The sequence below is a fragment of the Struthio camelus genome, chromosome 1 (genome assembly GCF_040807025.1).
Source record: "Struthio camelus isolate bStrCam1 chromosome 1, bStrCam1.hap1, whole genome shotgun sequence".
NCBI classification, from domain to species: domain Eukaryota; kingdom Metazoa; phylum Chordata; class Aves; order Struthioniformes; family Struthionidae; genus Struthio; species Struthio camelus.
The window spans coordinates 4,036,037-4,063,648 of NC_090942.1; positions in this window are offsets into that span (position 1 = coordinate 4,036,037).

The following is a 27,612-nucleotide window of genomic DNA, read 5'->3' on the forward strand; positions in this document are numbered from 1 at the left end:
CAAGGAATCAGTCAGTGCCTAAGCTCCCCTGCTGCCTGCTGGTTTTCATAGCTGATTCCACCTACTTCCCGCATAATCCCTACTTGTAATTACAAATAGCAGGTGTGGGGGGCCACAGGGGCCATCTGCGGACATAGCTGCCCTCTTTGCTGACCAGAGCAACCAGAGACGGCTCCAGCTGTTTGCCAGGTCCATTTCACAAGCCCAAAGGGGCCCAAAAGGATATATTTACGTGGCACCTTAATTCTCTCCCTGTCAAAAGTGATCTTCCTGCACTGGCCTGAAGCACAGAGGCGATTCTCTGGACAAGCCCCAAAGCCTGGTTTGGGTCCAATGGGTGGCAGCCTGTGCAGCCTTTGTGGCCAGTCAGAGGAAAACACCTGCATTGATGAGGAGTTGAGATGAGTCTTGAGGAAGGCAAGGAGAGCTGAATTTAGGTAGAACTGCCTTCCAGCGATCAATTTCTAATATAGAAATACACCTAGGCAGTGTTGGAGTTGAATCATTCCTGATGCATAAAACCAGCTGAGAAAAATCTTGACTGTATGGGTGGGATGAGGAGTTAGTTTGTCAGGAACACTCTAATGGGATGCTCTAACTCCCCGAAGCCCTGAGTTGAGTGTCCTTCAAGGGGAGGATGCCATCTCCTCTCACTTTCCGTTGAAGACAGCTCCAAAATGTTGGCCCCAAAGGGCCTGCCACTTACAAAACCACCAGTGATATGGTTGCCCAGCTTAGTTACCCAGTGGACCATAATGAGCCCAGTCCTGTGCCGGATTGCGTGGAAATACACCAGGACCCGTCATCATGCAACTCCCATACATATTTCCAAACTTTTTCCAGTGCTCCCAACTCCCTCACATTGAGATCTCAGTTGCATGCTGTTGTCTTCTTTCCCCATCCTTATAGTGGCAACTCCCTAAGGCTATTCACCAATGGATGACACTACCTTACCAGCTCCGTTTTCCCAGCCATGCCTTAACATATCTCTGCTCTGACACCCTGACTAGGATGCACAAGTCCTAACAATATCTGTGGTTCCTGCAGAAAGTCCTAAGTCTATCAGGCTGCCTATCTGGAAGCACTGCTGCCCAGAAGTGCTGCCTACTATCCATCAGTGGATTTGCAATAACCGCTGGCCATCAAGAGCTGCTGTGGGGACAGTAACCACCTGAGCTGTGTCGCTTTACCAGGCATGGTTGCTGCTGTGCAAAGAGATGGCAAAATGATCTCCTTCTGTGACATATCATCCTCCAACAGTAGGAGTGAGATCAATTTGACAAGATCTGAGTGCCAGCAGTGTAGACACCAGGGTCTGAGGGATGATTGATTTGTAGTACCAGTCATATACTAGTCATATACCCAATGTCCATGCCATTTCATAGTTAACAAGCCTTCTGACGCGGGCGAAAGGGTTCCCGACACAGGCAATAGGGCCCACTAGCATTCTCACGGAAAATGCTAAGCGTGATCAGATTGATCCATTTGCCATCAAGGCTGAAGACCAATCTCTGGCCCATTTGATTTACCAGTGCAAACATAGCCCTTGATCCCTTACAGTCAGTGGAAAGTTTGCCTGTGCAGCATGCGGAATTTACAGTGCAGGATGTCTCATCCTAGAACAAACACCTACGCATGGTCCAATGACTCACACCCTAAATCCTGCTGGCGGTATTAATTAGATCTCCATTGTCTACAGTGGGAGCAAAGACACCAGCTCCCAGGACATACACGCTGTAGATACTTAAGGACATGAATTCCACTGTGGTTCAAAGCAGCAGCATAAAAGCAGAGTCTTCCTGACACATCACGGCTGGGCTCTGGCTCTTGCCTCCAAGGGGAGGAGGCATGGAGACGCGTTGCAATAAAGATCTCCTGACCATATCCAGGCTGCCCCTGCTGGCAGTTAGGGAGGCAGCGAGCAAGCCTTCTGTACATCTTCTGTTCTTGGCTTTCAGAGATGACTCAACATCAGTACTTCTTCTCTTTGCAAAGATTTTTATTTCCTTCCCTTCCATTCTCTCATCTCCTCCCTTCCCCCAGTCTCTCTAGCCCCTCAGATCATTTTTCCTGACTACGCTGGAGGAAAATTCTTCTTGATTTTGGATCTGTCACTCTGTGAGAGGCAGAGAGATGACAGCAGCACTCTGAGGAGTCACTAGGGATGTTTTCCAAGCATCCACATCCGCTTTCCCCCTCCCTTGCTCCAAAAGTTTCAGTCCTTTATCACACTCTTTTCCATCCAACTATTTATTGTGCAATAACTCATTATTGTGCCTCCTAGGACATCTTTAATAAAAGCCTATGCTTGCATATTAAATATTAAATTTATAAGATGTATAATCCTTCTAATTAAGTTGAATTTAATCTAGAGTTCTAAATTAGAAGGAAAGGAGTGGAAAAAATAAGAAGAGGAAGAAAAAAAGATAGAAAAGCCAAGCGCAGCCCAGCATATCTGTATGCACCAACCGCCCTGCAGTTTCATTGTCTGTGAGTGAAGACTGAGTGACTAACCACCACAGGAATCAGAGAGGGCCAGAGATTCACACAGGGCTTTGAAGATTCATTTCATGCCAGTCACATCCAGCACAGCCAGGGGCAAGACGTCCAGGGATCACATCCTGGGGGTTAACAGACCTGATTTCCTTTCCTGCTCTACCATGGAGTCCCTGTCTGAGCTTGGGCATGTCGGCAAGGCCCAGATACACAAAAGGGCATAGGAACTGTGCCTTGTTTGAGGCAGCGGTTAGCCACCAGCCAAGTTGTTCAGAAAAGCTCCTTGGGCGGGGCTTAGAGGAGTTTAGGTCCACGTGACTTCCCAGCCTCTGAATTTCTTCTGAAGGTTGGCTTCCCGTATCTGTCTTACTATCCATGCGGGATAAAAGAAATCAGCTTTTCGGATCAACAGGCTGCAAAGGTCCAGTGTAACTGCTAAGGGTGTACAGTGTGAAAAGCGACAGAAAGACATCTGGATCCTTCAGCGATGAAAACTCCAACTTGTGCTCCTTGCTGTAGGTATGCCCTTCTGATACCCAGAGGACAGAGCTAGTCTGTGGGAACCACCATTGAAGAATGACATTTTTGTCTGTAGTGTATCTTATTTTGTTATTGCGACAACTGGATTTCCCTCTTTACCTGCCCCGGAGCCATCCATCAGACTTTGGTGAAACACACTCCTCATGTGTTTAACATGGTTCTTGAACACGTTTCCCAGGCTTTATCCAGAAAGAATTTAAAAAGTCTTAACATCTTAAAAGCAAAAATAAGATATCCATCTTTCCTGGACAAGTGTTATAGACCAGGGACGCTTTCGTGCTGTCACAAGCCAACAATGTGTTGTAAGCCAACAATGTAAGTGCCGGTGTATCTCTGCCCAGGTAAATGCAGTTTTAAGCAGGTAGTGACTCTGCTTGTTTTTGTTTACTTTCTAGCACCTTTTTTTTCCACTGGTCCCAAGTGTAGATTTCATACTGTTTTGCCCTGATAATACAAGAGCAACGAAGCTGGTCTCATATCCCTCTGTTGTGGGTAGATCTGTATATCACAAAATAGTCTGCCTTGCTCATGAAGGCAAGTCAAGACAGTTGATCAGATTAAAAGACTCTCCTGGTGGGGCACCCTGGTAGGGCTGACTGAGGACAAGGGAAAGGAAATATCTGACAAGTTGGTCATTGCAATGGAAGGGCCAGATTGTAGGTGATCACCAGGATAGCTGGGGGAGCAGTCACTTGAAGTATCTCCATAACACCTGGAAGAAAACTCCCCAGGGAAACACAGCTGCAAGAGAGCTCCACTTGGATGCCCTCAGCACATCTGGAGGAGAACGTCACCAGAATGCTTTCAGCACATCAGGAAGAGAAGATGATCATGATCTTCCCAGCATCATCTGGCTGCATTTAAGGAAAATCGCACCAGGACACAATGGCACATCTGGAAAGACATTCTACCAGGATGCTCTGAGACCATCTGGCAGCATTGCGGAGGTTAACCAGCACAGTAACGTGAGTGCTGAGAATAAGGAAACGAATTAGCTCTTGCAATGGCTTAATGTTCCTCCCTCCCCAATGGGTGAACAAAGCCCACAGCCTGCATGGAGTCAGAGAAACCTCTCTTCGTGTTGATTGTATTCCACCCAAGTTGTGCTCGTGCCTTTCTGCTGCTGGTAGTAGCCCCTTGCAGGGCCAAAGAGAAAATAACACACTTACTGGCATTTTCTTCAAAGTCCATATAGTATGCATTGCTTTTCACAGGGAATTGGATTTTCAAATTCACAGGCTCTAAAGGTCAAGGATAACAGGCTATCAGCATTTAATATGCATTCCAGGGGGAAAAAACTATAAAACTGGAAATAAAGGCTGCATGAAAATTCATTTCCAAAAACCCAGATCAAAACATTTCTCTTTCCTCCCTATGAATTGTCATCTGCTCTTTATTCCTGTATCTGAAACATATTAAAAGTCGCCTGCTAGCATCTTGGCTAAGTAAACATCTGTAGCATTGATTCCTGACACACAGTCCTGAGGGTGATAAGGAGAGGAAGGGGGTAGGAACCAGGCCTTTTGTACAGCATCGAAACAAGAGCAACAGCAACAAAGATCATTGGTCTAACGTTGCCTTTTGTGTCCTGTGTGTGTGTGTGTGTGTGTGTTGGTGTGTGACTGTGTGTATGTGTGCATGCATACCTGTTAGAGTTGCTGAGGTGAGTTAGGGCGCTGCAAGAGAAAGAAGTTTTTCATCACAGATTTCAAACAACTCTCTGCAGCAAGAGCAATTGCAGGGAGCAGCGGAAAAAAAGAAGATAAAATCCTAAAGCTAAGCGTGTTCTCATTTCACTCATGACAGCCACTCTTATGAAGGACCACTAGCTAGTTTCAGTCCTGTTGTATATCAGGATATGAGTCAGGCTGAAAAGGAAAAGGGAAGGAAGTTTGCCCAGAATCCCATATTCTAACCACAGTGCCTGTTTATGAAACTGCTTTCTACTTTAGTAGGTTCCAGAGCTAACACTCCAACAAGTTCCCCATCATTTTACAGGCTTCTAACATTGACTTAAATCCTGTCCTCACTGGATGAAGGCCTATTCTCTTAAGGTCCAACAATCTCACCAGGCTAAACCAGTCATCTGGACACCCTTGATAGCTAGTGGGTAGAAGCAAGCACCTCCAGAAGGTTGAGAAGGGTATCTCTCAACCCAGAGGGGTATCTCTCAGCCCAGCCTGAGAGGGGTATCTAGGGTAGTGGGATAAAATCTTCCCAGGAAGTACATTTATCTCCAGAAATTGCACTTGTCTCTCCAGAGAGGCTAGACAATTTGCTGAAACTAGACATTCTGCCTTTCAACATCTGAGAGGGTCCTCTCCCTTCGAGACCCGTCTAAGTCCTTCACTCTGAAGTCTTTTTACTTTCACCAGAAAAATCAGTCTCAGTGCCTTTCCCTCAAGACATACTCTGTGACAGACCCCCAGCAATAGTTTCCTCCCAGATGACCTCACCTCTTTGAACGTGAGAGCAGGGACAGAGGCTTTCCTTTCTTGAAATGAAAAAAACCACTAAAATAAGCAAAGCCTACCCATGCCTCAGGGGTTAGCAGGATTCCTATCATGGAAGAACTAAAAAGTTCCCAGTGAAATGGTCAGATAATGGGCTTAACCAAGCCAAGGGAGTCTTTTCCGTAAAGTCCCAGGTTCACTGGCAGAACTTGTTGCCTTAGGTTGCCAGGTGTTAATGACTCCACAAAAGGACTATTTTCATCATCCATCAGCAATAATGAATCACGCACAGCGTGCTGCTCCATCCCCAGTTCTTCATTCACTTGAAATCTGGCTGAATCCAACTCTTAATTCAGAGCTCACATTTCCAGACACTTGGGGATGTTTGGTTCAGGAAAAAATGCTTTATTCAGGAAAAGGCATTTTTCTCTTTTGCTCATTCCACTTACTTTGAACTCCACCTGGAGAGATAATTACTGATTGCTGTAGTTACTGAAGTCAAGAGGCACCCCCCCCCCAAAAAAAAAAAAAAACAGCAGTGAGGGAATGAGATCAGATCAACCTACCCTGGAAGAAGAGTTTTGCTCAGTGGCACTGTTGCAAGACTGGCAGACTCATATTGTGCTGCCCAAGCACAATCCAAGGCTCTGAAATCAAAAAGCAGGACACGAGCTAAGGCTACAATGGTACCAAGCATGGATAAATACCCAAAGCAGCACTGCAGTGTGCAGTGCCCTGCCACCTGGCTTGTACCCATGGCACGTCAGATCCAGGCCCGCGCAGGACTAAGATTGCTCTGTCACCAGCCCAAGGGCATTGTCCTTCTATTTTGTGTTTCAGACAGTGCCTACTTCAGATATGCTCATAGTAAGGAGAATTCTTGAATGTTGAAGGAAGTGTTTTAATTCACCTCTTGACAGTTGGTCTCTGCTGAAGCCTAAGCCCATTCTCCCTACACATATCTTTCAGGAGCCTTTCTCCAAGGCCTGAGCCTGATTTCTCTTGCTCAGTTTGGTTTCCCTGCCTCATTCTGTCCCAAATCTTTCCTCACCTACCATTGGAGGCTTGGAGGCGTCTTATACCTTGAAGAAAAAGATGGGTCTCAGACACGGTGGGCCACACACGTGTCCTACTTTGAGGTCCTGGAGAAGGACAGGCCCTGTGGTCCTTTGAAGCTTCCAGACTAACACAGTCTTTGCTGTCCTAAAACACTTCCTAAACCCTTACCTGGATTGCACTATGATGGAAGAGACCAGGAAATCTAGTACAACTCGGTGTCTTTATCCTCAAGCCCTTTGTCCAGCATGTCACCTGACGGAGGGTCTGCGCAAGCTCCTTCTCATGCGTATTTTCTCTGCTTAGATCCAGGCCATTTCCTGTGCTCTGCTTGCACATGCACTCCACCACACAGCTTCAACAAGGCTTTCATCCGGTATTCAGCATTTTTTGTCACCTCATTGGCTGTGCAAATGGCTAAACTTATGAAAGAGAAATGAATCTCTTAAAATAGAGAATAACAGAATAGGCAGAAATGTTGAAGAGAGAATTTGGGGCATGAACATAGAGCACTCGGAGGCTGAAATTCAATGAGTAGCATAAGGGGAGATTTACTCTGGGAGGTATAAACAAGAACATCTCAGGGAAGTCACTAGCCCACAATATTTCACAGCAAGGTTAATTGGTGCAGGAGTCTGTCTGAGGTGTAGCACATGTACGATTGGAGAGTAGATAGTGCAGAGAGACAGGAATGGTCAGAGAGAGACAAAATGGGCTGAGAGAGAAGGATTGGGTTTGTTCAATCTAGAAAATAGAAAATAGAGAGGGAGAACATGAGAAGACTTCATGAAGTAGAAAAGGCAATTAGAAGGAGGACATTTCTTTTTAATTGTCCCTGAGACTCTCCAGACAGTCAAATTTAGTTAGTTGAATTTGCAGCACGGGTTGCGTAGATAAAGCGTTGGGAAAATTGTCCTCACAGCCAGGCTATGAAACGCTAGAAGAGGCTCTTGGGAAGATAGTAGAATCTTTTGTACCAGAGCAAGTTAGCACATCTGCCAACATCTGCTCATCTGTCAATATTAAATCAATGGGTCCTATTTGACACGTGCAGTGGAGTGAATCTTGTGGAGTCACTGCCGTTCATCTGGGATTTCTGGACATCCTTCATGTTCTGCTTTTCCTGGACTTCTGATAACCAGAAAAGTGGAGGGCTACCCAGAATGACAAAGCATCCTGAAGAGCAGTATCTTTCACCACAGCAATGGATCTCATAGGTCAATTGGGAAGACCTTCTGGCAGATGTGTGGCACTGGAAATGGGAGAAGGTCTTTTCCTGGCCTGTGTTATCTGGATCCTCTGGTTTATTAAGGATACCCCAAGGACCCTGAGTTCCCCAGGATCTGCTGAGACTACCAGAACAGCACTAAACATCTCAGCATCTTTCTGTAACTGCACCCCAATTTGCTTCACATTACAGAATCACAGAATCGTTTAGGTTGGATGGCACCTCTGGAGATCATCTAGTCCAACCTCCCTGCTCAAGCAGGGTCCTCTAGAGCAGATTGCCCAGGATCACATCCAGACGGGTTTTGAATATCTCCAGCGAAGGAGACTCCACCACCCCTCTGGGCAACCTGTTCCAGCCAACCTGTCACCCTCACAGGGAAGAAGTTTTTTCTCAGGTTCAGATGGAACTTCCTGTGGTTCAGTTTGTGCCCGTTGCCTCTTGTCCTGTTGCTGGGCACCACGGAGAAGAGACTGGCCTCATCCTCTTGACACTCCCCCTTCACATACTTGCACACGTTGATGAGATCACCTCTCAATCTTCTCTTCTCCAGGCTGAACAGGCCCAGCTCTTGCAGTCTTTCGTCATAGGAGAGGTGCTCCAGCCCTCTAATCATCTTGGTAGCCCTCCGCTGGACTCTCTCCAGGAGTGCCATGTCTCTCTTGCACTGGGGAGCCCAGAAGTGGACACAGGACTCCAGGTGAGGCCTCCCCAGGGCTGAGGACAGGGGCAGGATCACCTCCCTCCACCTGCTGGCTACACTCTGCCTCATGCACCCCAGGAGACCATTGGCCTTCTTGGCCACAAGGGCACACTGCTGGCTCATGTTTAACTTGTTGTCCACCAGCACTCCCAGGTCCTTCTCGGCAGAGCTACTTTGCAGCAGGTCAGCCCCCAGCCTGTACTGGTGCATGGGATTATTCCTGCCTAGGTGCAGGACCTTGCACTTGCCTTTGTTGAACTTCAGGAGGTTCCTCTCCGCCCACCTCTCCAGCCTGTCCAGGTCCCTCGGAATGGCAGCACAGTCTTCTGGTGTGTTAGCCTCTCCCCCCAGTTTAGTATCATCAGCAAACTTGCTGAGGGTGCACTCTGTCCCTTCCTCCAGGTCATCGATGAATATATTGAACAAGACTGGACCCAGGACTGACCCCTGGGGGACACCACTAGCCACAGGCCTCCAACTAGACTCTGCGCCGTTCACCACAACCCTCTGAGCTCGGCCATCCAGCCAGTTCTCAAGCCACCTCACCGTCCACTCGTCTAGCCCACACTTCCTGAGCTTACCTAGGAGGATGTGATGGGAGACAGTGTCCAAAGCCTTGCTGAAGTCCAGGGAGACAACATCCACTGCTCTGCCCTCAGCTACCCAGCCAGTCATTCCGTCATAGAAGGCTATCAGATTGGTCAAGCATGATTTCCCTTTGGTGAATCCATGCTGACTACTCCTGATCACCTTCTTGTCCTCCAGATGCTTAGTGAGGACCTCCAGGAGGAGCTGTTCCATCGCCTTTCCAGGGATGGAGGTGAGGCTGACAGGCCTGGAGTTTCCTGGCTCCTCCTTCTTGCCCTTTTTGAAGACGGGGGTGACATTGGCTTTCTTTCAGTCCTCAGGCACCTCTCCTGATCTCCAGGACCTTTCAAAGAGGATGGAGAGTGGCCTAGCGATAACATCCGCCAGCTCCCTCAGCACTCGTGGGTGCATCCCATCGGGGCCCATGGATTTATGGATGTCAAGTTTGGACAAAAGATCTCTAACCTGATCCTCCTCAACCAAGGGAGAGTCTTCCTTTCTCCAGCAGAGAAAGACCAGAGTCTCGTCTCTCTCTATGTGAAATAGGAAGGAAGATGTCTCTATTCTCCTCCCCTTCTCTTTGCCTGCATCGTCTGTGAACTCTTTCGGTGGGGAACACTTCCTGCTGCTTTTGGCATGCCAGGTGCTTCATTTCAGCCTTGCCTGAAACCTTGAAGTGCTGCTGCAGTCTTTACTGTTATTGCCTTGTGCATATGGTTTAGGTGAAGAAAAAGGTTTAACCCTTCCATTTCTCCCTGAAAAGCAGCCACCTTTAGTGGAACGTGACAGGTTTTACGCTGGAGTGCCTGATGGGAGCAGGAGAAGATCACGGCCATTGCAAATAAAAGATGGGTAGGTAGCCAGGTGGCAACGGCTCCATGCTGACCTGAGTCAGGTCTCTGTTTCCTGACTACAGCAACAGCATTCACACAGCTTCCAGCCTTGTGCTTCTCCTCTGCAGTGGAAATGGTCCCTGGAGACGAGCCTCATTGCCCTCTCCTGCCTCTCTCTCCCCTCTTGTCCCAGAGGCATGTAGCAGAGTGGATCAGAGATGATTTCTCTCGTATTTCCTAAAGAGGAACAAGGCCACGGGGAATAGCTGCCACCTGGTCACACCTACGATCATGATCCCTTATATGACCTAGGTTCTGTCTCCATCTCACTTCAATCCTGCTTCCCAGGCAGCCAGGGATGCCAGAGCCAGTTTCCATTACGCTTAGGAGGGAGGACACCAAGTGGTCATCATGTCTGCGTTGCACGACTGGCCCTAAACATGCAAACCTGAACTATCTCACCTACAAGCTTGGCACAGCCCCTGCCTTTGGAGGGAGCACAGATCCTGCCTCCCGCTGGCTCCGCAGCCTCCATCACTGCAGAAGGCAAGGGGTAGAGCCACGCTCTGTGCAGCCTTCAGGGGAAGGTGGTGCAGTGCTGTGGGGCCAAACAACACCTGGTAGTGCCTCTGCAGATGGCTCTCCCTCATGGATTCTATGCAGAGGTCTGTTTTTTCCAGCTGAAGCAGAGAACGAAGCAGTAAGAAAAGAGCAGAGGTGTTTCTTTCTTGCTTAGGCAATTGGGCTTTTTTTTTCAGTTGCTTTCTTTTTCTTTCTTTTTTTTTTTTAATCTTTTTCCTGAGCAATAGCGCAGCCACTGCCTGCATACTAAGCACCCTGCAGCACTGTAATTATCCTAGCAGTGCACACAGCCGCTGCTTTTGCTGATGACTGGAGGGAACGACTGGGAAGGCAGACAGAGATTAGAGGGAGGCTATGGGCTTTGGGAACGGGAGGCCGCATCCAGCTCACCAGGTCGAGCTGAAATCTCTCAGCAGTGCCAGGTGAAGCGCTGAAGGAGAAAGGAAGTGGGGGAAACTTGCACTGGATTTACCCTAGTCTGCATGCATGATAGAGCCCCTGGAGTCCCTGATTGCTTGCTGAAGGGCTGTGAGTTTCTCACACTACGTGGCAGATCATCTGCTGGATACAGCTGTGGGAGTGATGGCAGGCAGTGGAGCAGCTCTGGTGGAGTTATGGATCAGTCCTACATCCCACCAATCATGCACCAGTAAATGGAGGTTCTTCAATACTGAGTGCTGGGACAGGAGGAGCCAGAAGGACTGGGCTAAGCAATGGGCCACCACTTTTTGATGATCTGCTCCATGAGCTGTCCTGTGTCAATAAAGTGTCTGTTTTCAGGCTCATCACAGACCTCCAAAGCACCCAAGGGCACATGGATTCCAGGGCTCTGGGAGCCTCTGGTAGGGAACTATCTTGTCAGGTTGACAACCAAAAAAAAAGTAAAATGGGGCTACGCTCTTCCCTCTAAGCTGCTACTCAGCAAAGGCAACCTGGATCTCTGCAGTGATTGTTTCTCATTTAATTAGCCCTGATTCCTAAAGCTTTAACTGAGGCCCTGCTGAGGTCTCAGAGGATGTTCACAGAAAGTCACCTCAGAAAAGGCCTAATGAATTTCCAGCCTCAGACAAAAAACATGCTGAAATGAGTGAACTCAGACCTGAAATCCCACCAGGTTTCAGTCAAAGGACTAGATAAGGGAATCCTTTTTCATGAGAGACTCTGATTACTATGGCTGTCTGCCAGAGAAAGCCAAGTCCTGTCAGCAACAAGAGCATGGCCAGAGTCCAGTTCTGTGTGACGGATGTCTTCAAAATGAAGAGAGCCCCTGGCAGAGGCAGACTCAACCACAGGACACGAAAGACTCAGTGGAATAGAAGAATAATTCAAAGCTAGAAAGGACCTTTCATATCAATATAATTTGAGCTCCTGCATTGGCCACAGCAGGAAATCATAGTCAGTGCTTCTTGCGTAAAGCATGAGGAACTTCCTTCAACATCCATTTTTGATTAGGGAACAACCCACTGTCGCTTTAGGGTGAAGAATCCTATACCTCCTTTGCAGGTTATTCCAATAGTTAGACTCTTTAAAATCGGTTCCCTTATTTCTGGCTTACATTTGTCTAGTTCTACTTCCCATGAAGAAGCAACTTTACTCCGGGGACTGAATGGAAGAGGGGAAGGAGCAAGCTACTCTGTAGTGTTCTATCCTATTCATTTGTCCATTCAAAGACTATGATTCCCCAAACTTTGTGCCACGTGCAGCTTTGATGAGGATAAATAAGGCAAGGAGGCACCTTGTGATGGTCCACCCACCGGCCAGGCCAGTCCCAACCCTGCCTGTGCTGTTCCAGACCGCTGTGAATTTAATCTGCTCGAAGAGACCTCCAGCTCCTCACAGATGTCCAGCCCAGGGTTTCATTAGGAAATCTCTACTCTTCTTTATTTGAATGTCTCTCGATTTTAATGTAGAGCTTCGTGTTTGGAGAAGTGCATATTCCTTTCCTCTCTGTGCTAGCCTTGCACACATTCAAAGGTGGGGTCATACCCCTTTCAGTTTCCACTTCAGTGGACAAAACAATCCTGCTTCCTACCACTTCCCTCTCAGCAAGGGAGCCCTCAGATCGTTCTCATCTGGATTCTTTCCAATGGGTCCATCTGGACAACATAACTGAGCTGAGGCCCTTCCACCACTGCATCAAGTAGAAAAATTTCATGGAGATAAGTAGCCTCTAACAAGGCTGTTGTGGTCAATCTTCCCCCCATGAAGGCATCAGGAGATTCTACTCTCATCTAAAATACCTCTAACCATTTTATATGTCAAAGAGATGCAAGCTGTCATCTTTGTAACCAATCTTGCATGATGCATCCAAGCTAGTGTTTGTTACACTGGCAATAGCATTCTACTGCAGTCCAAATAAATGTAAAACAGACCTTCTTTTCCTTTCTTTCTTCTTTTTACTTTTTTTTCACTTTCCTAATTTTTTTTTCTCTTCCATAAAAGCATAAGCCCTGAGTAATTTCAACATCACCATTGGCTTTATTGGTTAATCAAAAGTCTATTTTTTCCTTCTAAACCTAAGCCAAGCTCTTAACTTCGCATTTAATGGGCAGATATTTTTTCCAAATGCTCTTTTTTTTTTTTTTCATTTTCGTAAGCTAACTATGTTGTGGGTAGTGTTAAGTCCTTTCTTTCCTGTTGAAGTGAGCTCTTCATCTACCACCTCCAGCTGATTTAAATTCTTCTTTTTCAGGATGTAGAGACAGACTATCCCTAAGTGGAAGACAACCTGGATCCGTCCTGGCGCTGTCTCTTTTCTGGCTGTCATTGGACTTTTTATCCAGATGCATATAAGAATATGGATACTGGGTGTGTGTGTGTGTGTGTGTGTGTGTGTGTGTGTGTGTGTGTGTACATTTATTTATTTCTTTTCTATTCAAGCCTCAGTGAATATCTATCACAGCCTGGATCTGCAGAGCACTCATACTGTCAAGCTCTACTCCTCTTGGTAAGGAAAGGGAACTTAAAATAACTAGTCTGCCACTACAGCATGGGTGCCAACAGCAGGGTGCTGCGTTCACAGTGGAGCATTTTGGAAAGGAGTAGGAAGAAAAGGTCTAGGAAGTGCCAGGGAATAGCTCTTCTCTCACTCAGAGAAGTATGGGTGCGCCTATAAACTTCAGCACCCCACTTGAGTCCTCACCCCTCAGGGGAGCTGGTCTCTCCTGCAGACAGCTCAGTGCCAAGCACCTTCCAGACACCGGCTTGTTTGCATCTCCATAAAGGCTTTCCAGATTCTGCTGCCACTGATACCTCCTAACTTTCAGAACAGAGACCAAAGTGACGAGGAAGCCTCCTCCTACATAATTGTGTAGCTAAGAAAAAATGCTAGACTTTCCTAGCAGGATAATTCTTATCCCCGGTTCGTGCTGGGCATGGAGTTATTAGAAAAAGGAATGGGCTACTGTGCCTTCATGCAATTGCATATGCTTGGCCCTTGTGCAGCTCCTTATAACTGTTCCTTTCGCTCTCTTCTCCCACTGTCTGGCCAAAGCCACCCACACTTATGTTAATGCATGTAAGAAAAATCACCCTCTTGGGGACAGAGCTTGTTTAGTTCTTGCCTATCAGCAAGAGAGGTCGTCTTCATCATCCTGATGATCCAGAGACCAGTGTCACTGCCCTGCTGTCTGAATAGAAGGCATCAGCCCCCAAACCCTCGTCCAGCTAGATCTGGATGAACCACATCTTGGAAAGTCTAAGGTGCAAACTATCTATCTGATTCAGGTTTTCACTGGCAAGCAACAGGAATGCCAGCTCTTCAAGTGGCTTTTGGGAAGCCACTGTCCATCTCCTACAAAAAAAAGAAAAAACCCTTTGTAGATGGGTTTTTTTTTTTACTCCTAGCCTAGATTATTTTTTATTCAATCATCTCCCATGCTCTTTTCTTCTGAGCTCATATCTGGCTTGGTTGTTAATCCCTTTCACAGCTATATCCCTCATCTTCAGGGACAGTCTAGCAGTCACTTTGCCTGTGAAAGGGCCTTCAGATCTGGGATCACAAAGCTTTAATTATGGATCTGCAGTATCAACTCTGTGCCACTTGCTGCATTTACAAGCTGTAGAAATCAATGGACAGTTTGTGACAACTGCTGGTTGTGATTGAAGGCTCCTTAGCCAGAAGGAGTCCGGAAACCTCTGTGTGCCTTTTGGGAGAGAAGTCTGATGAGTAGGAGGTCACAGATGGCTTGTGACACCATTATTTGGAGGGTAAAGGCTGTCCACTGCCCTACTTAGTGTATGTGCAACACAGTCATGGAGCTGTCTTTGCACTTGAGTATCTGAGGCAAAGCAAACCCTTGGAGTTTAACCCCAGGCAACCAGACTAGTCCTGCATCCGAAACTGCAGCTTGGAAGAGTGGCCCTGTGGCCCTGTGAAGGCTAGGTTTTCACAAGTGTCACGGTTCATGGTTGCCAGACGGCTACACCATCGAAGAAACATTTTTTCCTTTTCAAGAAAGTTATTTTATTTAGCTGAACCCGTGAACTGAAAACGAGTTCAGAGTAGCCGTATAGGCTTTCTTACTCTACGAACGGATTTACAACAACTCTTCTTAATTGACAATAGATAACAATACAAACAATGTACAAACTATTTACAAATATGTAGAAGAAGCTTCAAGTCAATAACATAAACAAGCTAATAGGGAATATAATGAAAGAGGTAACCTGATATTATGTGAGGCAACAGCGGATGACAGCGTAGGTGGTATCGTGCTGTAGAAGTACAGGCCAAGGCTCCCAATCAGACCACGCCAGGTAGGCGTGTCAATTTTCAGTACAAGACCCTAATCTCACCTGGCCACACCGGTGGATGTGCCAGCTCCCAGTATATTACCATAACAACTCACACGTCCATGGTATAAAGGCCACACGGTGGAGGAGTGACCAAAAGGATCCTGATGAGCTTGATTCGGCATCCTGAATTAAGGGGCAGGGCAGGTCTTGAGGAGCGCTGATCCACTGGTCTGCGTCCCGCCATCGGCTGTCTAGCAGCGTCGGATGGGATGATTCCATGTCAGCTCTTAGACTTCAGAAGGGCTGCTTAGCTGCTTCTAGCTCTTAAAAGGGCTGCCAAGCTCAGCTCTTCTCTCCTGGTGCTTCTCCCCTCTTCTCGCTAACTTCACCACGAACCGGTGAAACTGATGCTCTTTTTATAGCCAAGACTGATTGTGAACGTAGGCGTAGATCAGCTCTGAGACTGGTCAGTTTTGGATCCTTGTTCTAATTGGTTTATTTCTGATCCTTTATTTAAATATTCCAAAATATTCACCGTGATTTACAGCAGCCGCTGCTCTTGGCACATATTCATCCACCAATTGTTTCAAACCTAAGCGGTGGGAAGCCTGGCCAGGTTCAGTTAGCCCAACGAGGGTCACACAGAGGGCATCCTTATTGACTTAATATGTATTTATCTAATGGGGTTTGTTAAACCATAACAACAAGATAAGCAGAGCTGATCTAAACACTTTTTGACCTTGCCTCTTTCTTCCTTTGCACTATTCCCCTGGCATCAGTCTGGTTCTTGCTGGACACCTCACTGAGCTGATTCAGCTCTCTGAACAGGCAGAAGTTAAAACCAAGCAAGAAGAAAATTGTCTTCCTACCCAGTTAACGACTTGAACTGGTTCAGCTTGGGATGAGACAAACACCCACACCGGATGAGAGAGAAGTTAATCTGTGCACATATTTTCTTGAGGGCTTTTTAATTGAATGTAGTTCTGCTCCAGTGCTGCGTAGAGCCTCTGGATCAGTTCTTCCTGCCTTGTGCTAAGGGCTGTCCAAACCCTTCCCAAATTCCAGCCCCTGCCTTCTGCCCTCAGGTGTCCAAGGGAGCTCACAAGATTCAGAGATAAAATTGGGAAAGGCATTGCAACATGTGCATGGCTGAGCAGGAAGCTGATGGCAGAGGCAGGACCAGAAAACAAGTCTCCTGTGTCCCCAGCATCCTCTTCCTCCCCACTACCTCCCGTCTGGGCAGATACTCTGTCTTTATTTTCAAAGACACAAGAGTTCAGGACTTTCTGCTCCTCAAACTGAGATGAACAAGAGGGAAGGTCTGCCCTGTGACGCTGGGGATGGGCATCCCTCATGAAGCCATCATGGGTAGCTGTGCTAGCCAGCATGGCTGTGCAGGAGCACAGGGGAAGAAGACGCTCTGTGGGGGTCTGGCACCATAATGCTTCCCAAAAAAAGAGCTGCTATCAATGAATACTGCAGAAGGCAGAAACCTTCAAGGGCCTGTGCTCCTGTGTGAGCGCGCACGGAGGTTAGACCAAAGATATGGTGTGCTGCTGCCCTCTCCTGCTTAGAACGAGCACCCACCTTTCTCCTTGCCAAAGCAAAGGTGCAGGTGAAGAAGGTCTCAATCTCCAGATATTCTCCTCCCTTAGCTGTCGAGTTTCCAGGCTTGACATTTCTCCATGACTTACTCCTCATATAGCCACCCATGGCCTTACACTTAGCAGCAGCCCTCAAACATCAGGGGCCAGGAGGAAGGAAACCCTTGGGTATTTCTTGAAAAAAGGGTGCAAAACTCTTTTTTTTTGGAGTCTTTACTTGAAGCAAGGAAGCAAGGTCCCATCTTCTGGTCAGTACTTGCTTTCTCCTCACCTCACCCTTGTAGTGCAGTCCCTGGGACACGGTTCAGTTACCTCTTGAGCATTGCCAGTAACTGCACTCCAGGGACTGGTCAAGCTCTTTCAGGAAGAGGCTGAATTTCTTGGTAGAGGGAGTCACCACCTTGTGATTTCATGTGCTCTGCTGTGGCACGTTGCTGCCATCATGAGTTCAGAGGGAGAACAGATACACCAAGATACCTATACGAAGGTGTTAAGTCATTCCCTGGAGCAGGTGGTGGTCTGCACTTCATTCATGGGACCTAACAGAAGAAGACGAGGAGCAGAGGGGTGGAGCAAGAACCAAATTCCTTTTTGTCATAAATCCAAAGAAGCGCAGAGGAAGATCTGCAAATCGGCTTTGCCTCTCTGTCCCCTCTAACGCAGCTGCTAATCCATCCTATGTAGTTTAAAATATCCCAAGAAGGAAGGGATACTGCCCCTCAGACTGATAGAAACATCTGAGTAAGCAGTCCTCGGGTATCCCACTGTTTCTCCAAACAGTCTTGCTCTGTCCTTGAGGAGAGGAAAATCCCCATGAGGAAGTGCCCTCACAGACCTGCATGCTCTGTCCTTGCTCTGCCCTGCTTCATTCTCTCTAATCTCACTCACAAACACCTTCTTCCAGGCCATTCACCCACATTTGTTTCTCTTCTCCAAAATTCTTTTCACTTCATCAAATTCCCTCCCTCTGAGGACTGTGCCCAGAATGGAGCATGATGATCAAGGCCATGAAAGGCCAATCCAGAACCTCTGAAAGAGCGTCATGAAGCTCCCTGGCTAAAAATACCTTTGGACCAGGCCCACCGAGTAGCAATGCTTCGTCTGCAAGGGTGAGCTGGAAAGGAAATAAAAAAGGCCTGGAGTCTTTGTTTCCTCTCCTTACAACATAAAAACCTCATTGTTTTCAAATCTGAGATATTTTTTTCTTCCTTTTCTTCATATTCAGGAAGAGCAGGATGATTCCATGATCTTCCCTGTTTGGGGGAACTTGCCCTTGGAAAGCCAAAGATAGACGCTCTTGAAGCTTGCACAGCCCTTAACACAAGGAGCCAGTATGCTGGATTTGTAACAAAAGTGCTTTTCTTTCCAATAGGAATTTCAGTTACATGCAGGAAAATGAGGAGTGCAAATTAAACTAGGACTGAAAAAAAAATTTTTCCATGCCTCAATATTAGTCACTTCACACTTTTTGGTGTTCTAAATCACAGCCCCATCAGTTTTTCAGTCACCCAGGGTATCTTCCAGGAATGCGAGACACACACAAGCAGGACAGGAAAGATCAAAATTATTTGAATGCAAAAGGCAAACAAGGAGAAAATCATAACCTTTCACATCAGTCTCAGATAACCTGAGAAAGATGCAAAAGGGAGTTGATTCAGTTCTACTTTTCCTTTAGAAACAGTCCTTAAACGTAAGCACTACCTGTGCTGATTTACCTGGGAATATCAATTAAGCATACTGATTTGCTGTTTACTTATTAATCCAATTACTTCATTAGATAGAAGGGTTTTAGTGAGGGAGCCTTGGGAGGTTCAATATAGATAAGCCTGGCAAAGCTCAAGTATACTAATGACATACATCACGTATTCAGGAGAAAGCTGCTAAAGAAAAGCCTCTCACCTAAGAGCAGATGCTGGCACCGGTGGAGAGGTGAGTCTGGTACCACCTAGGCACTCTGCAAGGAAGTGAGCATTTCTGGCTGAGCTGCAAAAGGTTTCATGGGGTCTTCCTTTCACCCTCTTTCTTAAATGGTCACTATACTGGAGAGCTAGAAGTAAACGCCCATTCTGGTCCCTACCAGAACATCATTCCTGGAGTGACATTTCCTGGGATGCTCGAGTTTAAAGGCAGTGCTACCAGCTCTCAGGGCTGATGGCTCTCATGTTTTTCTAATAGCCTCTGCTCCTGGAGTCATGTGAGTCGTATGAGTCAGACTCTCAGTTTCTCTGTGTTTCTTTTCAAGTTTCTAGCTCTTGTAGTCATGGCAAAAGGCTGGAAATCCAAAATTTTGGTTTTGTACAAGTATTTGATCACAAGGCAGCCCAGCACCTCTCTCCCACCCAAAACAAAACACCAAAACGTTGCTGCAAGTAGTCCAGCCTCCCGACTGTGTCTGGCATGAGGTTGCAGAGCAAGAAATGGAAGCATATGAATCTAGATGAAGGGAAGGGAAAGCTATGGGAGACAGTTGTGTGTGTGTCCCACATTCATGGCATGAGACTGTCTGTGAAAGTCAACCTGAGCAGCTGTTCAGCTCAAATAGCTAATTTTTCACTCTTGCCTGCACTTTCATAGAGTGTTTGGTCTATCTCGACAGAGAGCTTTTATTGCTGAGATGGCTACTTCAGACTTGTCTCAATTTGCTTTTAGACTTACAAGCAATGTAGCTGCAAATTAAAAAGATGGAAAACAACAATAACCAAAGCTCTGCCTTTCTCCCCATCCCTCCTCCCCTCAAAGAGGATGCTAAAGGATTGAAAAGTGAGTCACTTAAAGATCATTCTAGGTCACAAAGACCTTTCCCTGTGCACTGCTAATAGAGGAAGGGAGGCTTTCTGCTTACAGCACCAGGCTGGGACTTAGGTTCAGATCCCTTCTTGGCTGCAGACTCACAGCATGTTTTGCATCTGTTACAGAACTCCAGGGGATAACTTTGCTTTCTACAACATGGGTAGATGGCCTCCCCCTTTTCTGATTGCATCACCTCTTTAATATATCCATCCTTTGGGGCAGATATTGCCTTTCTGGGGAGACTACAGAACCAAGCTACACCCATCAACACTCTAGACCATAAAGGACTGATGCAATGAATAGCGACAACTGAACTACAACAGCAATGATGTGCATAGCATGACGTATCACTCCTTGGCCTACATCACAATCCCTTATAATTTTTGGCCAAATGAAATTTCACTTTTTGACATTAGCCGTTTGTGACTGTAATCACATTGTTTGCAACTGGGATAAGTATATGCAGGAAGCAATTTGTAGAAAAGGTTCATTTCTGTAGGAGTACAATTGCTATAACTGAGGGAGGAACGTGTTTTGAACACAGAATCTATTATTCGGATTGGAAACAGAAAAGATGAACTCAAGCAAAGAACTGGTTGTGTTCAATTTTAGTAGAAGGGAGAGAACCTTTGAAACTGAAAGTCCTGAGTTCAAATAACTTTCCATCTCTACAGAGCCGAGGGAAGGCTGACAAACCTGTCTCTGTCAGCCAGCTTTGAACAAACAGTGATGACCAAGGGAACATCGCAATGGTGACTGAGCATCAGGTGGGTGTGAGCTGGAAGGAGGAAGTGGAACTACTTGGGAAAACACAAAAGGGGTTAACAGGCTAATGCGTAACAGTGTGGAGAAAAAACATTAGGCGGCTGGGAAAAGCTCCCCCAACAGTCTCTTGGATACGTGGCTGTTTTCAGAAGGAAATGCTGGAAGCAGCTGTTCCTAGAGATATTTTCACTTTTGGTGAGGCCAAAAGCTATGAGACATGCTGAAGGGAACATTAGCATTAGCAGGGAGGGCCAGGTCTTTCCCATGTGTTATTGCTCTACTTTGCTCCTCTCCTACTAATGTTTTCTCCGCTGTCTTCATCTTGGCACTAAATGTCCAAACACAGCAGGCATTCAGCTTTGCAGAGAAATGACTCCAAGGAGCTGTGTCTGACAAACCCTCTAGGGCTGTCAGAAGTGCCTTTAGAAGATGTTTCCAGCGCTGAGGGTGGGTATGCGGTGCCTTAGAAAAATTGTAATTCATAGGTGGAGCCACAGAGGTTGCTGCTGGATCTGCAACCTCAGAAGTTCTCCACTCTGGAGCAGGTGTCATGAAGGCGCAAAAGGCGTTTCCTGTGCACTAGGGCTGTAAAACCAGTGCTTGCCTTCTGCTGAATCCCGTTGCTGCAGAAGGTCTTTGTGTTATGGGCTCCCACTGAAGGTGGTGGGAGGCACAGCTATGTCTCCCCTGAGCTGGGTGCGAAGAAACGCTTAAGCTCCTCAGTGAATTCTGCCAGTTAAAACATTAGTATCTACCACCCAAAACACCGGTGTACGGTGAAATATGAGCAAGTGATCAACCATGTGGCTCAGAAGGTTTCGGTGGGGTTTGCCTGCAAATACATGGCTTAGGGAGAGAAATGCATGGAAGGCCAGAGAAGCTGGAGAAATATAGCTTCCTCTGCGTCTGACCGTGATAATAACGTGAGAGCTCCTGGGCCCCTGTAAAAATGCAGAGTTGTGAGCACAGACAGTATCTCCTGTGAATCTTTGAGTCTTGTTGTGTTTGAGACTTTGTACGCTCACTGTAAAGTACGATACATCAAATATAACCTCCACAGGGTCTCCTCTTGGAAAGCCATGACAGGACTTTGAACCTTAACTAAGTGCTTGTCTGACAAAGAGAGAGGATCCACACTTTCCTGATGGGTAACCTGAGACAGAGCACTTAGGTCACGGTCCTTAGGGGCAAAGCTAGGACCAGGGTCCAGACAGCTTGACAGCCGGTGCTCACTTCAACACCAGCTTCACACAGTATCCAAGTCGCAGTGACAAATAGGATCAGTGGGCAATAGGGCTTGAAGGGATTTTAAGAGATCGTCTAACCCATTCATCCTGCTCAAGGCCAGGCCCTCTACACCTCTGTTTTTCCTAGCTCAAATTCACACTAGCTGTTTATTTTTAAAAAGCCCCACTCTTAAAAGCCCTCAGTACTTCTGCATTTTCCTCCCTTATTCCTGGGTTCTAATTAAGTTAGATGAGCAGCAAATGCGTTTCCTCTCATCTTTAGTTTTTTCCATTCTGCCTGAGAACACAAAAAGAGGGAGAGACGCAGGGTTTTGTAATTGTCCAAAGATGCCACAGACAAATTAGTTAGTTGTTACTGGCTCTCAGTTTCACTGCTGTTGTTGGTTTTTCCTATAGAAGAAAAGGCCATGCCGGAGGAATACTTATGAGCCTGCACAATGGGGAAATGGCTTGTAAAAGTATCTACAGCAAAGCGCACCACAGACATGTCTATTTGCTGAGGAGCAGGACCGAGTTACCGAATCTTGGGAGCCACTGATGTATGCAGTAATAGCATGAAATCAAGCTCCAGAATAAAATGTGCAGTCAGGCAGAGACCCGAATGAAATGTCATTGCAGGATACAAATGAAAAATTATCAAAGGATAAAACGAAACCCATCAAAATACAATGTCCTTCGGTTTGTTGTTTTTATTCTAATTCAGAGACATTTGGGTTTCATCTCCAGCCAGGCCCTAAGAAGAGGCAGACTTGTCTGATGTATTTCAGCATTTATTTCAGCATTCTTTCCTTGCTCTTTTATTCTTTTTTTCCCCTTTAATTCTTTTTTTTTCCTTTCAATTCTTTCTTTTTTAAGTGAATTTAAAAAAAAAAAAGAAAATCCTCCTTCGTTTCTAATCTGAGGAGTTTGCCCTTTGCCTGCAGGCTCAGCCCTCAAATCCACACCCAAAGTCTGATCACACTCTCTGACCTCCAGCATAGCACTTCAGCTCAAGCACCCTTACCTTAAGCCCAGAGCCTGGGGTGGGACAAGAGGACCTGTTTAAGATCTCCAACCTTTCTTTCCAGAGAGGAGAACCTTCCTGGTCCCTATCCCTTCCTCTCTTCCTTGCCCTCTGTCCATTAATTGTTTCAAAGAGCAATTGCCCTGGTCTTAGACACTTGCATGTGTTTCTCCTTTCTGTGGGGATGCCAGCTGTACAGATCTTAGTACGCTTTTGCCTTCTGAATTGCCAAGCTCTCTGCTACAAGAAATTTCTTCCCTGTACCCCTGAAGGGACTTCCAGAGAGGAATTTGGTTGCTTTTTAACCCATTCTGCAGGGGCTAGACTGAACTTTTTTACTGAGAGGCAGGATTCCCAGCACTGGGGACCGGTCTTATATTACTAACAGATACTGCTGTCTGACTCCCCGGGCAAAGAGAGAAGAGTCAGCCATGCTTTACCGACGGACACTGTGACTGATTTGCTAGAGGTGATTTAGCTAGTCGAGGACATTCAGATTACGCAGACGTCCTTTTGCCTTGCTGTGCACATGCACCACCTGGGAGGCAGGTTTAACAGCGAGATTGGGGACGTATCTCCATTGCAGAGGGGGAGAAGTTTCCAAGCCTGACTGGTGAGGAAAGCTCAGAAGTATCTAGCGTTCGTCGGCTTGGCTGTTGGATGGGATGTTTTCCCTCAGACAGAGTGAAGTATTACACGAGTCTTGATGACCACACCTTATTTGTTCCAGCTTTGTCTTGGACCAGTCGTATTACAATTTGTTACCAAAAAGCACAGGATTAGCTCTACTGAAGCCAAGAACTAGAATGTGTACACTTTTTTCCATTGAGGTTTTACCCTCAGGATATTCAGAAACAGCATCCCAGAAAACCCCGACAGCTACATCTTTTTAAACATATTTCTTTGTATCTTATTTTATCACAGTAATTTCTTAGCTCTGCTGGCTAAGACATTAGGGTATTCTGCTCTTTCTGACCAGACAAATCATTTCCAGCACTTACGATTGCGTTGCTATGGTTATACTACTATTGCAGTTTGCCTTTGTATTTGGTTCATACCCAAAAACAATTCTTGCATGTAACCGAAATGTTCTAACATAAGGATATTGCATTTGTTTTTTCTAGTCAATAACTGACATAACTTTAGCCCTTTTAGGCAACAGGAGGTTTGATGTGTACCAACCTACCCAAATTCAGTTCATTCATGTCAACAAAAAATCTATAGTCAGTGAAGATTTAGTGGCCTAACTTTTAGGTGGGTAAAATTAGAGAAGATGAATGCTGTCTGAAGCACCTAAAATATGATATTTCCAAGTAAACCTAATAAGTCATTATAAGTACATAAAGTGAATGGTGGACAGGTGTTACAAAAAGGGTGTTGGGGACAAGTTATTTAAACCCCTTTCGTGTGGGTTGATCTCTTAATTAACTCAAGTGCCTACACAGGATTTGGGAAAAATAACTTTTTTACAGAGATTCAAAATGCTGTTCCCTTCTGCTGAGATGAAAGCACTCATAAAACATAGCTATGAGATTCCTGCAAACTTACTCTAACAAAATTCAGGGGAAATGATACTTGGCAATCCAATTTTGAGGATCAAAAATTAGTCCAAGAGAGAAAGATGCATCAGAGAGGCTAATTCAGAAATGTGCGAAGCTGAGATGATATGGTATTGCTAGATATCACTAGCATGTGAGCAGCCTATCTGATACGTATTTGGATCGCTTTCCCTGCCTCATTATCTCTTTTCTCTAATGTTTATTCTTTCCACGAAGTACTAAATACTCTACAGATTTTGAAGATCTGAAGACATCATTTGAAAAGATGTTTAATATATTACTGTCCCATGTCAGCCTGTGGAGATCACATCCTGGCCTGGACTAAAGAGCAACTGAGGGATTTGTGCTTGTGATAGCACATAATCCATGGGAAGTCATGGTACAAAGTTGTTAGGCACATACCAAAATCTCCAGGCAATGAAAAGCCATGAAGAGCTCTGAGTTGGCAGGAAGGACTCTTAGAGCAGTTCTCAGACTAGAGAGGACAGGCTCACCAGGAGTCCCATTCAGCTTTAGGAAAGGGCTGGATGTGCAGCTGGGTCCTAAAGCAAACCAGCAGCGTGGACTTCAACAGCCCCTGTGGGCTCACCTCTACTGCAAAGGGCATTTGGATTACCCAGCAGACCCTGCACCGCAACCCTTGCATGGGAGCCACATTGAAACCGCTCACCAGGTGCCCAGGGTTTTCAGCCACAGTTTGGCTATGCCTGCTCTTCTGAAGGAAAACGTGAATCCAGCTGGCCTTGCCACCTGCTTTTGGTGATATCTGCCTTATTAAGGAAGACGGGTGAAAAACTCCGGTGTACCTGGTGAGCCACCCATGGGAGACCTGCTCATAGACACCACCAACGAGAACATCTTAACTACAGCGGCTACCTACCACAAAAACCTTCCCTATTGCGCGGATGGTGTCCTTCAATCAGAAATAAGAAGTGGAAAGGCATAATCTTCCGTCTGTCTGCCTGGAGGGAGCTCCCTTTCCACCGGTTGCTGGGATCCGGTGGTCCCACAGCCAGTTTGAATCCATGAGCAGGGCTGCGCCGTTCCAGGGGACTTTGGAGAGTGACTTCTGAGGCTGGTGGGGATCCCTCTTCATGATCTGGGACTGTGAAAAATCTCAGCTCCCCACCCTGCTCCACCGTCATCCCAGCCCTGGGGTGTTCAGCACCACCACCTCCCATCCCAGGCCCATCTCCTTTGGGACTGACCTCATCCCTAGAGCTTTAAAATGGGGGAAATGGCTGCAGGAGGCATGTTCAAGGCAGCATTGTTTTTCTTCCTTCCCTGATCTCCCCCTCCTCTTTCACAACCACAGATCTATGCACACACATTCGCCTAATGCATGGGCTTTGCCTGCCCTCAGCTGGTTACACACTGCAATGCAAAGTGCCCGGTTTTGCAAAGTTGCGCCCCAAGTCTCAAAATGAGCTTGATTTGAACAGAAGGGGAGCCTTCCCTTCTCTGATACTCAGGGACAGTTTGGTGCAGTCCTTCTGTTCAGCCTTAATAAACAGAGATAGAGCTGGTGCTGGGAACCTGAAACTGGAGAGTCTGATCTTGGGCTCAGAGAGGGGGGTCTCCATGCTGGCCTGTATTAGTTTTTAGTTATAGTTTTAAAATTAGGAGGGAAGGCATTAGAAATGCGAAAGGAATTCACAAACAGAAGTCTGATACGTAAGCCTTTGATGGTAAACTGCGAGCAAAGGATTATTTACCTAGAGAGGAATGGTGTCCAGCACGGACTCCCAGAGAGCAGGTCACAAAACTGTGTGTGGGATGACTTCATCAGGACTCAATAAATTAGAGGGGAAAAAGTACTTCCAACAGACATGATATTTTGTAAGGTGAATTGCTCTGGCTTTGCAATACTGCTCAGATGGGAATACGCTTACAGCAACGCTCTAATTTAATGTCACTGTGATGTGAATGTGAGCAAAGTTTCGTGGGCTGAGAAGATCTCTCTCCTACAGGCTGGCTGCAGGGTCTCTGCACATGTAAATGAATTTGAGGTTGAAAGGGTGTTAAAGGAAAGCCTTTTGGATCAATTGCCTCAGATAACAGGGTGTCTTTCACACAGGTTCTGCCATACTGCGTTTTTTAGAAAGCTTGCCAACTTAGGCTTTCCCAATAAAAACTTGGTTCATGTTTACTTATGTTTTCTGTGCAGACACAAGTTTCTGCAATAACTCTGCACATGATATTTAATGAAAGAGACCCAACAAATTCAGCAACATAAAATATTGGTATCAGTAATTATAGCATCTTTAAACAACCACCTCATGGCTCCTTTATTTTCCTCCCAACTCTTGGAGCACACCTTTCCCCCGTGCCTCAGTGTCTCTCCTCTATGAAATGAAGATGATATCATGCCTGGCTTATCAGCATACCCAGGGAGCCAGTGGAGAACAGGCCGCATCAGGTTGCTGATCATTATCTGGAGGAGCACAGTAAAAGCCTCCATGTCTTCCTGGAAGGGTTTGTAGAAAAGACCTTTGGGGTGATGAGAAGAAAGTGCAAAGAATCGCTAATCAGTTACAGCCTCTGGCTGCTGTTCCTGGTGTTCTGGGTCATGGCCATTTCCCATAACACGTTCAGGTGCATCCGTGTGGGCATTCCTTTCCCTGACTCTAGCTCATGCTAATGAAAAGTAACGAACAAAATGAAAAAGAAAAAAGCCACACTACATCCTAATTTTACTGCAACCACTGCTTGGTAAGCACTCCCAGAGTATGGGGCATACTTTAAATCATGTATTCACAGAATAACATAATTTGGAAGCACCTCAGGAGGTCTCTGGATCAAAGCACGGCCAGCTTCAAAGGTAGACCAGGTTGCTCAGAACCTTGTGCAGTCAAGTTTTGAGTTTCTCCAAGAATGGAGATTCCACTACCTCTCTGCATCCCCCCGTCCAGGGTTTGATCACCCTCATGTTATTTGGTTTTCTCCTAATATCTAATTAGAATTTCCTGCATTCCAAGCTGTGTCCATTGCCCCTTGTCCTATCACTATGCCCCTTCAAGGAAAATCTTCCTCCAAGTTCTCTACAGGCTCCCATTAGGTATTTTCAAACAGCAATAAGGTCCTCCTTGGAGCCTTCTCTTCTGCAGGCTGGACTAACCCAGCTCTCTCAGCTTCTCTTTGCATACCATGTTCTCCAGGCCCCTTACCATCTTGGTGGCTCCCACTGGATTTACTCAAGTTTACCTCGTTTTTTCTTGCACTCAGGAACCCAAACCAGACCCAGTATCCAGATGCAATCTCCCATGTGGGGAAAATGCAGTCTCGAAAGGGGAGAAGAATCACTTTCCTCTATCTGCTGACCTCCCTCTTGCTACTACAGTCCTGCAAATGAAGATAAAATTAGTGTTGGCTGCGAAAAGGCCAGGTGAAAAAGTGGAAGCGTGGTGACTGCCCATGAGAGCTTATAA